We start from the raw sequence: 15,436 nt of genomic DNA on the forward strand, positions 1-15,436 counted from the left end.
AATTTTACACCCTTAAAGGCAAAATAAATGAACTAAAAGAAACAGAAAATAAAACACAAAAATTTACTTTAATACCCATTCTATTAGATACCCATTCTAACTTTAGAAAATTATTACGGGCAAACCCCATTTATACAATAAACCAAAATACTGTACTTTTACAAAATCAATAAAAAAATATTAAATGACCTAAAAATGGATTCTTTAAATGACAGTAAAAGGCACAAAACAAAAATAGAACGAAATTAAAATGATAAAATAGACGAAAATTGATCGTATGTATTAAAATAAATAATTAGATACTACGGAAGATTATATACAATGGTACAACATTAAAAACGTAGTAGGTGTTACTTTATGACGAATGTACCATCGTAGAGGTTATTGGTTCTGAGGAAATCAAAACACTTTTTCTATTTTGCTAGTGTCGTCATGTTCTATTTTATTGTCGTGTAGTTTGGATGAAATTCCTAGATGAGCGTAAGTTAGTATTCTTACAAAGAATTTGATGAAGTTTAAGCGTCGCGCTGTTTGAACTCAACTTGATATGTATTTGAACAGTTCATACAAATGAACCCGTTTTCGGTTTGTAAAAAAACAATTTGCTACCGGACAGTTTTAATGCTCATATCTCGGGTAATACTTGCAATGAAATGGAACTGCAAAAAAGTGATATATCAGAAGTTCAGAAAGTCTACTTTCTTCATTGATCGTATCACTGCCAAGCGAAGGTTTGGCAAGTTGTTGTTGGACCATCAAATGTTTGCAAGATAGCCGTTTAAGCCCAATTTGGGAACCTCTCGAACTTAGTCCAGAAACTAGAGCCTCCATCTATTGACATCGCTTTTAATTCTCTCAGTTGATTGCCGTTGATGGTATACTACCTTTGTCTCCATTTCTCCATTATTTTTATTTTAATAAGAGAGATCTAGTGTTTGGTCGGAACGTTACGATAAGGAGTACGGCTAGTAACATCTTCCTAACTGCAGAGTGGCCATGCAATGAGACCTCTTGAGAGGAGGTTTAGTGGAGAGATAAAGTTTAAAGTTCGTTATTTACACGTGTAAAATTCCTTTCCAGTGCTTCAACATTAAAATATGCAACTGCAAACACAATTATTGTACACAGACTTATTCTTTAATTAGAAAGCTAGTATTTTTAAATAATTTTATCTGATATATACTTGAAATTATCAATAATTTATATAAATAAATAGATAAGTCAATAATATTAGGTTTTGAAACAGATAACTTGATGTCGCGTGTAGAATATATGTGTAACAGTATTTATGATTTGACATGCTCAATCCATTGCGGTGTGTTTCAGGTCAAAAGAACATCTGTCCAGGCGAGTGTGGAGAAGAACATGCAACAAAAAAAGTAGAGGCTCCAAGGTGGGATATATGGCTCCAAACAAATCATTAATCTAACCCAACCTATGTCGGTCTACCAATATTTAACGATTTTTGTCTGTATAATGATACAACATTATACACAATCCCTACACACCACATACAAAAAAATAGAAAGTAATATTTATTCCTCAAATTACATCTTGATCTTTTTGGTTTGTGTTTTTAGTAATACGTCTTTATGATTTTTGTCAATAATTTTTAAACACATTTCTTTATGTTTTTATTATGTTCGAAAAAGATCATACAGCGACGCGCTGTTTGAACTCAACTCGATATTTGAACAGTTCATACAGATGAACCCGATTTTCGGTTTGTAAAAAACAACTTCCATATAAACCCTTATACAACAGTCCTACCAGACAGTTTTAATGCTTGTTTCTCGGGTATTACTTGCAATGAAATGGTACTGCAAAAAAGTGATATATCAGAAGCTTAGAAAGTCTACTTTCTTCATTGATCATATCCCACCCAAGCAAACAAAAATGGTGCTTAAGTCAAACAGATGGATTTAGAATTACTTTCATTACATAGTGATGGGTTCATATCTAAAAACTCAAATGATACCTGTCAGGGGTAGTTTTTATAACTAACTGCAACGGGCAACATTTTCTTCTCAGGTCTGCTCAGGATGTTATTTATAATAAACAAAGACTATTGGCAGGATATATATTCTCAGGATATTTCCAACAAACAAAATCTGTGGCAAGTTCAGCTCTAAATGCATGAACGGTTCAGGTCTCCTCCGGTCTCCAATAAGCAAAGCCTATAGGCCGACTTTCTCCTATGGAAGTAAGAATAATCGCCTATTTTTTCAGGCGGGGCTTTACGTCCAACTACCACAATTAGGTGTCGTGGACGGAGGCGACTAGCAAACACACTTTACTGTAAATTTCTTTTATTAACCATTAAATAAAATCCAAGGCCTAAAGACCGGGAATCGAACCCAGTACCATAGGTCTCGTCTCTAACCGCTCGGCTACCGTGGCGCCCTCCTATGGAAGTATTTATTACTATTTATTAGTACTTATTTATCAAATGGACAACTTTACCCTTTATACAATTTCTTAATAAGTAAGTAAAAGTAAAGTAATCGCCTATTTTTTCAGGCGGGGCTTAACGTCCAACTACCAATTAGGTGTCGTAGACGGAGGCGACTAGCAAACATACTTCACTGTAAATTTCTTTTATTAACCATTAAATAAAATCCAAGGCCTAAAGACCGGGAATCGAACCCAGTACCATAGGTCTCGTCTCTAACCGCTCGGCTACCGTGGCGCCCTCCTATGGAAGTATTTATTACTATTTATTAGTACTTATTTATCAAATGGACAACTTTACCCTTTATACAATTTCTTAATAAGTAAGTAAAAGTAAAGTAATCGCCTATTTTTTCAGGCGGGGCTTAACGTCCAACTACCAATTAGGTGTCGTAGACGGAGGCGACTAGCAAACATACTTTACTGTAAATTCCTTTTATTAACCATTAAATAAAATCCAAGGCCTAAAGACCGGGAATCGAACCCAGTACCATAGGTCTCGTCTCTAACCGCTCGGCTACCGTGGCGCCCTCCTATGGAAGTATTTATTACTATTTATTAGTACTTATTTATCAAATGGACAACTTTACCCTTTATACAATTTCTTAATAAGTAAGTAAAAGTAAAGTAATCGCCTATTTTTTCAGGCGGGGCTTAACGTCCAACTACCAATTAGGTGTCGTAGACGGAGGCGACTAGCAAACATACTTTACTGTAAATTCCTTTTATTAACCATTAAATAAAATCCAAGGCCTAAAGACCGGGAATCGAACCCAGTACCATAGGTCTCGTCTCTAACCGCTCGGCTACCGTGGCGCCCTCCTATGGAAGTATTTATTACTATTTATTAGTACTTATTTATCAAATGGACAACTTTACCCTTTATACAATTTCTTAATAAGTAAGTAAAAGTAAAGTAATCGCCTATTTTTTCAGGCGGGGCTTAACGTCCAACTACCAATTAGGTGTCGTAGACGGAGGCGACTAGCAAACATACTTTACTGTAAATTCCTTTTATTAACCATTAAATAAAATCCAAGGCCTAAAGACCGGGAATCGAACCCAGTACCATAGGTCTCGTCTCTAACCGCTCGGCTACCGTGGCGCCCTCCTATGGAAGTATTTATTACTATTTATTTAATATTTATTAGTACTTATTTATCAAATGGACAACTTTACCCTTTATACAATTTCTTAATAAGTAAGTAAAAGTAAAGTAATCGCCTATTTTTTCATTCGGGGCTTAACGTCCAACTACCAATTAGGTGTCGTAGACGGAGGCGACTAGCAAACATACTTTACTGTAAATTCCTTTTATTAACAATTAAATAAAATCCAAGGCCTAAGACCGGGAATCAAACCCAGTACCACAATACATATTAGCTTTGCAGGTCTCGCCTCTAACCGCTCGGCTACCGTGGCGCCTCAATTCCTCAATTTATTAATAAATAAAATTAAAACTAAAAAATATTCATACACAGAGTGTACACGGAGGAGAGGTCAAAACTTAGTTTTTCATGAGTAGTGCACGTTTAAACTTATATAATATTTTTAAGAAAAATGAAGTCAAAGTTTTTAGAAAAAAATTAGAAACTTGCTATTTCTTATGTTTGGGCCACAAAGTGAAACACTTGATATTATTATTTTGAAATATAAATTAGCTTATTTAAAAGGAAATTTAACCCTATCTCTGATGAGCTTATTGAAATTGCTTTAGCTTTAGCCTTTGAGTAATATAGGCAACTGTTTCCTAAAAAGTGCCTCGTAGTAGTACCTTGAAAAAACATAAAATTACAAATATCTATAAAACGGAGCTGAATCGAGCTATAGTTTATATGGAATTTTTTGTTGCAAATGATGCCCAGAATCGACTCCCGAAGTCTCCTCCGTGCAAACCGTGCATATTTGTAAACAGATGGATAAATGACACTTTTTACAACATTAAAAATTACATAATCAATATAAATTCAGTATGACGATGTCACATTTACCATCCGTCGATATATGTATATAAATCTCAGCAAACAACAAGAAAAACAATATAATAATCCAAAATAACAAAAACAAAAATGAAAAAGGTTTAATCCTGAAGTTTCTAATGAAAAGGTTAGAATGTTTTTTAATGAATGAATTCATCAATCTTTAAAATGGGCGTTTCAACTCACTTCAGAATATTCAATTCCAATAAACAAAGTCAATGGGCGGTTAAACTCTAGTTTGGTTGTTCCAATAAACTAACTCAATTATTTTATATTGTCCCTTTTTAAAGTTATAAACTGCCGCTGCTGTGACGCAGTTCCGGAAAAAAAGAAATCTCTTATCTATTGCGTTTAGATTTTAGATGCATTGGTTTTGGCTATTTCTTTAATGAAGATTCATTGTTTGCAGCCAATGAGAAGTTATGTGAAGAGTACTTCACATGTGAAAAAAACATGGCCATGCAGAAAATTTACAAAAAGGGAAGGCAGGAAAATGGTTTCGAGGTTGCATAGTGTAACTCCTCTTATCACGCAATGAAAAAAAATCGGTTCAGGCTGTGATAATTGCGCTAATTAGGGAGGAATTAATTAAAAATTAATTGAGGTAATTTTCTAAAAGAGAAAATATTGAATCGCATGCAATATTGCACACAAAAAAATTACAAATTTTCCTGTAAAGAAATCTGCAAGCTAGAATCGCATGGCCAGAATTACTTGAAACAAGAGAAATAGAGAGAGAGAACGATGAAGAAAGAAATAATCACGTATCGCGTTGATAATAATCTCTACTCCAGCGAGAAAGAGCAAAAATGTGCAGGGCCGTGGAGGTATAGCCGGTGGCAACGACTCTGAATATCGCAAGCAGCCATTGGACGTGTAGCGGCCAGCTGATTAAGCGCTCGCGATCGTCTTTTCCCTTCTTTTCCCGCCTTTCAGACAAACTCGACCTCTCCCCCACTTCCGCTCTTTAGAACCAGTGAGCCACTTTGCCTCTTTTTTCCCGTCCTCATAGAAGCAAGAAGAAGAAGTAGTAGTTGAAGAAGAAGAAGAAGAAGACTTGGAGAGTGCCTAGCTATAATTAGCAATTAAGGTCCCTCCCGTAGAGGTGTATATCACCGCTTCCGGCCAAGATGGCCGAGACCGCAGGAAAATTATAGCGTTCAATTACATCGTGTCAGCTACATTAAACCTCCGTATACCATTTCTCTCGGCTCTCCTTCTACCCTTTTTTTATATATATAACTTCTCTTTCTCTTTTATAATCTGCTCGGTGGTAAATAGGGACAAAATGTGGAAGAGAGAAGCGTAATATCATTACTACTCTCGTCCCGATCATTCTCGCGCACACCTGCTCGCACGTACGCACTGTTGGCAAGAGGCAAAATGCCCGATAATGCCCTGACTCTGTGTGTGTGTATGGGGGGGGGCCTGTATTTCACATTTAACGCACAAGTATAATCCTGCTGTTATCCCAAAACGTATAATGACAATATAATGGGGCGACAAATGAAAAAGGTTCAACAAATTAATACTTTCAAGTTACTCTGGGGTCTGATGTATTTTTTTTTTATTATTATTATTACCTTCTTTTTTTTCTCCGTTCCATCATCCACTTCATCTCAGTTGCAGGCCATTCTCTAACTAAAACGGCAGTTATTTTCAATAAACGTGACTCAAGGGAGGAATATCATGGACTGGGCACCGCTTCTAGGCTTATATAAGTGGTGAGCATGTAAATACTATATATATATATATATACTACCTGTTACTCTGGCCAATTCACTATATATGTGCCCCATATAAATAATAATAATGAGGTTAAATAAATAATATTCCCTAGGGAACAATCAAACCTATTTATTCACTTTGTAAATTTAATATAAAGTTCAATCGGCAATTACATAGTTAAAAGAAAAGAGAAAAAAGAACCTTGTTTTCAAATTATCGTCCAAAGAAATTGATTCACTTCCATAGTTAACTGATGAGATAATTATTGCAATCAGTAATATTACAAAAAAATATTTTGTTACCAAAAAAAAGAATTGGAACTTTTAATTGGAACTTCAACTTTTAATTAAACTGTATTAGTAAAGTCCTTAACTCTTTGCGGCTAGGTGGGTTAAAAACTGTCCCACCTTTTGCTTTTGCTGCAAGGTGGGATATATTTTAACCTACCTCGAAAAGTTGAAGTTATTCATACATACAGCTTAATATGTTATTTAAAGTTTTTCATTCAGTTGGCAGTGCTATGCACCAATGGTAAATGCGAAAATAAGTGAAATAATTTTTATATTTATTATAAACTTGAACGATAGTAAAAAATGGTGGCACCGCATACTGTTCTATTATTTGGATGCAGCTGTTAGTTAATTCATATATTGTTTATAAAAATTTGGGTCAAAACATGGAACTTAAAACATTTCAAGGAACAGTGCGCTGAAGGACAGTGCTGCACTGTCTGCAAAGTTCCGCTTTGTTTTGGTAAAAAGTTGTGTTTGAATGAACATCATATAAAGCATTAGTTGCATAGTGGTATTATACAATACCAGTGTCCCACACTAAAAAAGGACTTTTGAAATGGTATTAATTTTTTCTTTTCTTTTTTTCTTATTTTGAGAGTACTGATTATTTGAGAGGGATGATTACATATGTAAAATAATGGAAATGAATGTTTATTTCCATTTTTTTAAAATAAAAGAAATTCTGTGCAGCTAGGGCTTTTATTTTCTTTAAAATCGTGTGCCACAAAGAGTTAAGATAGACGAATCGCATAAGTTTATTGAGGCGGCCAAGCTCCTTCAGGGACTGTAAGATGAAGAAGAAGTGAAGTCCTTAATGAACTTAATTATAATTTTCGTCCTTTGTATTCTTAATAAAACATACTTAAGAAGGAAAGGAATATTGAGAACCTTATGAATATGGTTGGATACATAAAAAGGAAGCATTGACAATTCTGTGAAGTATTTTGGATTCTTGAGAGTTTACACTGCTTGGCAGAACCCCGCAGTTCGATTCCGCATTTTGGTTTCAGTTAACAGACACAAGAGACATTCTTTCTATCACTAAACTTTACAAGAAAGTTGAAGTTCGATATTCCACGATTTCTCCAAAATAAATTCTTAAAATTATAAAAGTAAGTTTCACAAGTGCAGTGAAGTTGTGTGGAGTTTTTGAAACCGCAGTCGAAGTAATCTTTTCACCACTTAACCGACGATAAAAATGATAACAGTAAATTCTACTTCCTTCATACAAGGAGTTTTAACAATATATTTCATTTTTATTAATAATATAAAGTTGATATTGACCTATAAACCAAAGAAATGACACTTTAATGAATATTCTACGATCAAGAACTCCCGGAATAAGTAATGTTAGTGGTGTGATACTTTCTCACTTTGTGTAAAAGCAATAAATTTCAATTTTGACAAAAATGACAATTAAAAAAGAAGTTTACCGTGCAAAGGTTGTACTAGGAGATAAACAAGTCACGTTTCTTTGAATGTTTTATCCTTAACTGACCAGTTTTTGTCCAGAATTTCACGACGAAAGTAGAGCATAAAATTTCAGCTTGCGATGTCCGCAGTTCAACCTTCTTCGTGAGGGTTATGCTTCTCCAGAATCATGAAGCAAACTTCTTCTTCAAATAACGCCTCATGTTGACCGAAAACATTCTTTAGTTCAAGAGGAATGCATCCAGCACCGTTATTCTGGAAGTGGACGTTCTTCGGACAGTAAACAACAAAAAAGATCGTCGTTTCCATAAATTATTTTAAGGTAGCCTTATCCTACAGCTGCTATTGGGGCGGATTTGGTAAAACCATTTAAGTCAAATTGTTTTCATTTGGTTTACCATCGTATGGTGTTATGTGGTCTTTACTACTACTGTCCACTTCAGAGGCTACCGCCAATGAATGGCTCAGCATAAGGCATAATCGGGTTGAAGTGTTGCGAAATGAGAGACGCACACACACTTCAGTCACAATTCCCTTGTTTTCCTGTGATTCAATAATCGAAAATTGACTTCGAAAAGGTTTCGATGGTAAAAGGAGCAATTTTGAGATACTGTAGAATGGAGTACCACAAGTATGGGGTTCAGGATACCAATGTTTTTTATCCAAGATGAATTCAATGCTCATCGGTAAATCGATGAAATCTTAAGACCAAATAACTTACGGAAGATCGTGACTGAGACTCATCCAACAAGACAAAGCTAGACAACCTCTGAAGAGGACGGAATAACGTTTCCGTAAAGACTATTACTTCCTTTTTCTGTACGAACTTGCCCAACCAAGCTCTTAAAAAAAAAGAAGAAGATCAGAAACCATTAGAAATTAAGTAAAAAGATATAAACACTGTCCAATTTAAATCTCATTTAAATGCAAGTTGCATAAGCATTTACAGCACAAATTTTAGTTAAAATTTACATTTAAGTATACACTTCTAGAAGTACTCAAAATCCTTCAAAACCGTTCGGTTACAAGCATCAAAAATTCCGAAGGTAATAGGACTGAATGAAATACATTCAAGCTTCAGTTTGCATTGAATTAGACGATAACTTCCCCGAATATATAAATGAAAATGAAAATTTCTCATGTTTTTTGATCTCGTTTAATAAGAAAATAAAACTTGATGCAATACATTATCGAAGTAACTTTACAACCTACTACGTATAATGGAAATTGTAAAAGTAATGTTCCTTGTAACGAATTTCTTTGATATTTTAGATTCCAGATAAGAAAAAAATTACTAAAATGATAATATTCTTATACAACAGTGAGACGTTACTGGCATATTAGACATACTGAAATTATAGCAATTTTAATGAAAATTGAGCGGCAAGTAAGTGGAATGTTTTAAGTAAAACCGTGGGTAACCGAGTAACAAACGAAGTTGGAACGTAAGTAGATAAAAAACAGGTGTGGGTGGAGCCGAAGTTAAAAAAAAACAAAACAAAAATTGATAGAAAGGTCGCATCTTTTGCTCTAATAGTCAAAATAATGTTTTACTTTTTACCCCTCTTTAGAAATTATTTAAAACACAGATTTAAAGAACTTACATATTATGTCTAATTCTATTATATAATAATAGACGAGAGTTTTAGTTCAAAAACAAAGCAAAAAAAAAAAATCTTATTCCTAAAACTTCAAGTTATTCATTCAACTATAAGCTTTAGTCTAGAAAGGGAGATGAAGGGGTTAATTATAGAAATATCGGGGGTATCTACGATTGAAGTTACCCTTCAATAAGGGCTGGGTCTAGTTTTTATTGCTATTGCATGCCAGGAAGGGATAAAAGCATAATCATCTTCTAGGTTCTTCCTCTAATATTTCCTAACAACTTAATGTTTACAGCATTCAATAGTGGTGGGTAGTTATACATCTGGCTCAAAACCTCCCAGAAGTTTAAAAAAAAATAGCACAACTAAAGCAGTATACAAATGATCAAAGACTTCCGGTGTAATGCAATAGTATAAAAATCATCATAAAAAAAGAAAAAAATTCTTCCGAATGTTACTACAATAAGGATTTTTAATAAAATACTGAAAGATCGACTGAATTTACAAATTACTGATTACTGATTTTCAAATTTACAAATTCAAACCACTTACAGGACTGGCTTAACCAATGGCGAATCAAAACTAACGTTACGAAATCAAAATATATAAGTATTTACTCTAAGACCAAAAATCCTTCCTCCCATCATCTTGAACCAAACTCCTACGAGGTATGGCTATTAAATAACGAGACTGATGCTGCTACAGAAGAACTATGCATGCGCCCAAATCCTAACGACCGACAGCTGTGCAGCGTAAAGCCTTCTCTTTCGATTGCAGCGCCTCTCTCGTGTTTGTAGAGAAATCTGTCTGACCGGAACCGTCGTTTTTGTAAGAGGTGTTAGTTTCGTTTTGCCGAAAACATGATACTACACATGTAGTAGAGCAACAAATTGTGAAATTTCACATCAAAACTTGGTAAAACCGCTACTGAAACTTATCTTTTATTAAAACAAGTTTATGGCGATGAATTTTTATCACTTGCGCAAGTTTTTGAATGGTTCAAGCGTTTTCAAGATGGCCGAAAAGACGTCGGAGATGATGACCGCCCGGGTCGCCCTTCCACGTCCAAAACGGATGAAAATATCGATTACAATTAATCAACATTACTATCGTGATGTGCTTGCTTAACTCCGTGAAAGAGTAAGGAAAAAACGACCCGATTTGTGGGAGAACAAGTCACGGGTTCTCCATCAAGACAACGCACCGGCTCACATTGTATTGTCTGTCAAGACGTTTCTAGCGAAGTACAACATCCCATTTTTAGGACATCCATACCAACTGTGGCCAAAGTACGCTACCTTGGACTGCACCTAGACAAACGGTTGACATGGAATCCTCATACTAGACTGAAAAGACAAGAAACTAATCAATGCTACAAACCTCTCGCCAGACTACTTGACAAACGATCTAAACTTAACCTACAGACTCCTATACCTATTGTTACTTCGACCTATTTGGTCATACGGCATCAGAGTATGGGGATCGACTAAACGTTCCAACACTCCGCGCATTGAGACTTTACAGTCAAAAATACTACGAAAACTACTTAACGCTACATTCTATATTTCTAACCTCACCTTTCTTAATGACCTCAAAATCCCTTTCATTAACGACCTTACTAAAACTCGTTTCTTAACATTTCATTCCTTTACAGCAGCTCATCCTAACCCTTTAATTGAACACTTATCTTCTTCCACATTACCAGGTAATCCTCCGAGGAGACTGAAGAGAAGATGGTCCCCGCGATCTACTCTCCTCATAAGAGCAGTATAGTGCATCTATTCACGTTAATGGAGTGTCGCCACTGGGTGCCTTCTTCTATCTTCATTCACGACATTATATTATATTACATTTGCTTGTTGCAACAATCGTTGCAGTTGCAAATTTCAATAAAAGATTTAAAAACAAAAAATTACAAAATTTGAGACAATTTAAAAAAAAAAAAAGGTTTAATTCCATAAAAGAATTCACTGATGCGAGCTGGTGAACAACGATCTCGAACTAAATTGATTATTTCAGAATTGAGAGTTTTGTTATTGATTAATAAAGTTCAGTGAAATATCCAGATTATTTAGTTTTATAATCCATTTGTTCTAATCGTTAACCAAAATACTAACGACTACCACAGCCTGTAATCACTTAATTATAATTATTTCCACAAGAATATTATGGTGCTAGCACCAACCAGTGTTCGACAATGTTTTATTAAGTTTGATGAGTAACTTTCACGCTCAGGCGTCAAACGTGCCCCAGTGTTTTCATCCTCAACAATCCCATCCCTACCTCGAATGTAGTACGCTACCTGGGTTTCTACTTGGACAGTAGACTCACGTGGAATCCACACACGAGACTGAAACGACTACAACTAAACCAAAGGTACGGACAACTAAGACGCATGATGGGACCTAAATCTAAACTAACCACACCTAATAAACTAACTCTCTACAAGACGTTACTTAAACCCATCTGGACTTACGGATCAGAGCTGTGGGGCTCAACTAAACCTTCCAATATCTCCCGCATCCAATCCTTCCAATCAAAAGTCCTCCGCCGAATTGTAAATGCTCCCTATTATGTAACTAACATCATCCTTCACAAAGACCTAAATATTCCTTTTGTCACTGAAACAATTCATTCACGATTCCTCAATTTCCACAAAAACCTATCCTGTCATCCCAATCCAACAGCTCAATCTCTTTCCTCATCATCCCATCCTGATAATCCCCCACGACGTCTGAAACGACGTTGGCCTCGTGATCTCCTAACCTAGACCTTTTCACTACTAGAATTCCCGAGAGTGTCAGCACTGGCTGATTTCTCTCTTCCTGCGTCCTTACGGTTGCGGTGTGCGTCGGCTATGCCGGGCAGTTTTCGCATCCTATACTGCACTTCTACTATTAACAATTTGCCTGGTGTATATTTATTTTTTATACAGGTAGCAAATAAATAAATAAATAATAAAAAAAAAAAAAAAAAAAAAAAAAAAAAAAAAAAAAAAAAAAGTTTGATGAAATGTAAAACTTTTTTATATTATCTATGCAAGCATATCTGGACATATAGTATTGACCCTGAAGATGATCTAGTCCTTTTTTATCGAAAACTTGGCATAAAAGAATGATTTCAGACTGAAACTTCCGATAATTTTTCACCTGCAAGAAAAACGTAGAACAGCAAACAAAAACTTCCCGACTTTGTAATTGTAGTGATCGTATTATCCACATGGCAAGGGGCTATCATTTGTAATATCCGGCCTAAACGGAAGGTCAACATTACATCTAATTTTTACTGCATTTTAGTATTTTTCCTCGGATCATTAGAAATAGAAGCTAGCAAATATGTACACAAAATAAAACGAAACTATACAAAAAAAAAAAAGCACATAAGTATAGGTGAATTCCAAAGTAATTTATTCATATCAGGCAACCTTTTTGTCAACCTTTTTAGCCATACAAAAAAATGAAAATAAAAATAGAAATAGAAATAATGGATTTCTGGGCAGCCATCCATGAAAATTGGCCACTTATATGATATTTGGTTGTGGTTAGTGAGAGTTTGTGTGTGCATTGTACGAGTGGTTAGTGTGTGGGATAATTTTGCAATGACAGAAGACGACCGTTCTGGCACGGGTCACGCCCAGGGGCAGCAAAGACATCATACAACGTCTCCCAAAAAAAAAAAAAATAATAATAATAAAAGGAAAAAAAGACTCTACTTCATGGTACACCTGCTCTGATCTAATGCTAAAAACCTAGAGTCGTCAAAAAACTATTTTGTTGTCCCTCCGTTTCCTATTATAATGATTGCCTCTGAATGCTACAAAGAGAGGCGTAAAAAAAACAAAACAAAACAGACCGACGATGAAGCTGCAAAACGCAACGTTTAAAAGTTCTTTAGACCTCCTGCCCCAATCGCTATGTCTCTCCGGCTACTGCTCAGATTGCCCGTAATAACGTATTATTGATTATAATTTCTAATTGAACAACTAAAGCTACAATTAACATTAGTAATCGCGTTTTATATTATTCTATTTCTTGTAGATCTTTATAGTCCTTCGTGGCCACCTGCTAATTGTTCTTCTACTTCTGTTTTCCTTTACAAAGGCCTACATGAATTGTTTCTAATTTTTTTTCGTTTTAAAACCAATTCTTCTGAAGTTATTTACATACACTGAATAACTCAAGTTTATTTTTAAATGTTAGAATTGTTTAAAATTCAATTTAAAAAAAAAAAACTATTAGGCGGGCTAAAACAAAACATCTGGTATAAATCTGAATGTATTGTCTTTGCCGGACGCCATCTTTGATTTGAACCTTAACATGACCATAGTTATTCTTGGGAATATACAAGATTTACTTAATTTAATGTTATTTGGAAGATCCTCGATTTCTTTAACAATAAGGGATAGAGAACTGTACCGAAAAGACAGTTTGATGAAAGAATCAAAATGCTTACATTAAAGTCTTGATTCCTCAACCTTATAACATCATCTTTCTAATTGTTCTCTACAACATGTAAGTTTGAAGATTGAAATGCTTCTCTAACAGCCCTATTGCTGTGAAATTCAAATATCAAATAGGAGCTCTTGGAGTTGGGATTGGAGAGAAATTTGATTTTGTGATAATATTTAAATTAACACCGGTAGATTTGTCATTTTATCATGTTCTCGACTGTAATAAAGAAATATAATTTATATTTGATTTATGTTGGGAGAGGTAGAAACGGTTTCTACGAGGGAATTTAACGTTTAACTTATTTTTTGACTGATTTGGAACCCTCACACACGACTTAAACGAACTGAAGTTAACAGGCGTTATCGACTACTTAAAAGACTACTAGACCTTTCACTCAATAACAAATGACTGATTTACAATTCTGTACTAAAACTCGTCTGGATGTACGGTATTGAACTGTGGGGTTCAACGAAATGTTCCAATCTTTAACGAATTCAATCGCTTCAGTCTAAAATTCCATCATTAACGCTCCATTTTACGTTCCAAATCTAACTATCCACACAGACCTGGAAATTCAGTTTGTAGGTCAGATACCACGAACTCGCTATAAAAGTTTTCAACAGAACTTGCACTCTCATTCCAATCCTCTTGTCCGCCATTTATCATCTCATCACCTTCCAGATCATCCTTCTAGGCGATTAAAACGCCAGTGGCCTCGTGATTTTCTCTCTTCTGAAGAGAGTAGCTAATCCTCGGAGACGACTTAGGGCGTGTTATTTCTCCCCTCAATTAGTGAGTTTGTAGTGGTGTCAGTTATTGCAATTGTTACTAATAGTGTACCTGGCGCTGGTGTAACTTAACAAATAAAGTAAAAAAAAAAACAAAAAAAAAACCTTATTTTTTAGATAAAATGTAGCAACAATAAAACTTCCAAATGTTTATAATCAAATAAAGTTCGAGAAAATCTTCATCTGAAGATGCTGAAACGTCTTTTATAAGTGTTACACTTTTTATTAGAGGAATCTACTTGGCAGAGTCATTCCAAGTAGTATAAAGAAGACCTAGAAAACTGTCTGAGGCCCTGTAATGATCTAAAAGAGGATCCACTTTGTAGAATCGTATTTTAGTAGAAAGTAAGGGGCAGATTGTTTCCTTCCCCGTGAATTTGTTTAAATGGCTCAGAGTCACAAATTGGTAGAATGCCTTCACACTGAGATCTAATATGTACAACGATTCTGGCTTTTATTTGATTCGCTATGTAATCTTATGAAATAAGGGTTTTAAGCCATCATAAGTTATGAATGAAGGAAATATAAACGTAGATAAGAATGGATCAGCTCAAGAACAAGTGGGGAAGGAAAAATAAGTGGATAAGAGAAAACTGACACCTCATTTTGCAAAACAAAAACGAAGGCAGGTTTTTTGAAGAGTGGTTATCAATCAGAACATCCACTTGCATTCGGATGGTCTTAAAACCAAGATTGCTGATATCTAAGTTA

General features: G+C 35.0%; 1 long non-coding RNA gene across 1 annotated transcript in view; it reads left to right on the forward strand.

Annotated features, from left to right (window-relative positions):
- Window positions 1-15,436, forward strand: part of LOC141450943 (uncharacterized) — a 53,586-nt gene that overhangs the window by 23,777 nt on the left and 14,373 nt on the right. Inside the window, exons 2-3 of the long non-coding RNA XR_012456451.1 lie at window positions 1,327-1,393; window positions 6,054-6,154. This is a non-coding gene — a long non-coding RNA (uncharacterized lncRNA). The remainder of the gene's footprint in view (window positions 1-1,326; window positions 1,394-6,053; window positions 6,155-15,436) is intronic.

Source organism: Rhodnius prolixus, unplaced genomic scaffold (genome assembly GCF_049639745.1).
Source record: "Rhodnius prolixus isolate KJV_2025 unplaced genomic scaffold, Rpr scaffold_8, whole genome shotgun sequence".
Taxonomy (NCBI): domain Eukaryota; kingdom Metazoa; phylum Arthropoda; class Insecta; order Hemiptera; family Reduviidae; genus Rhodnius; species Rhodnius prolixus.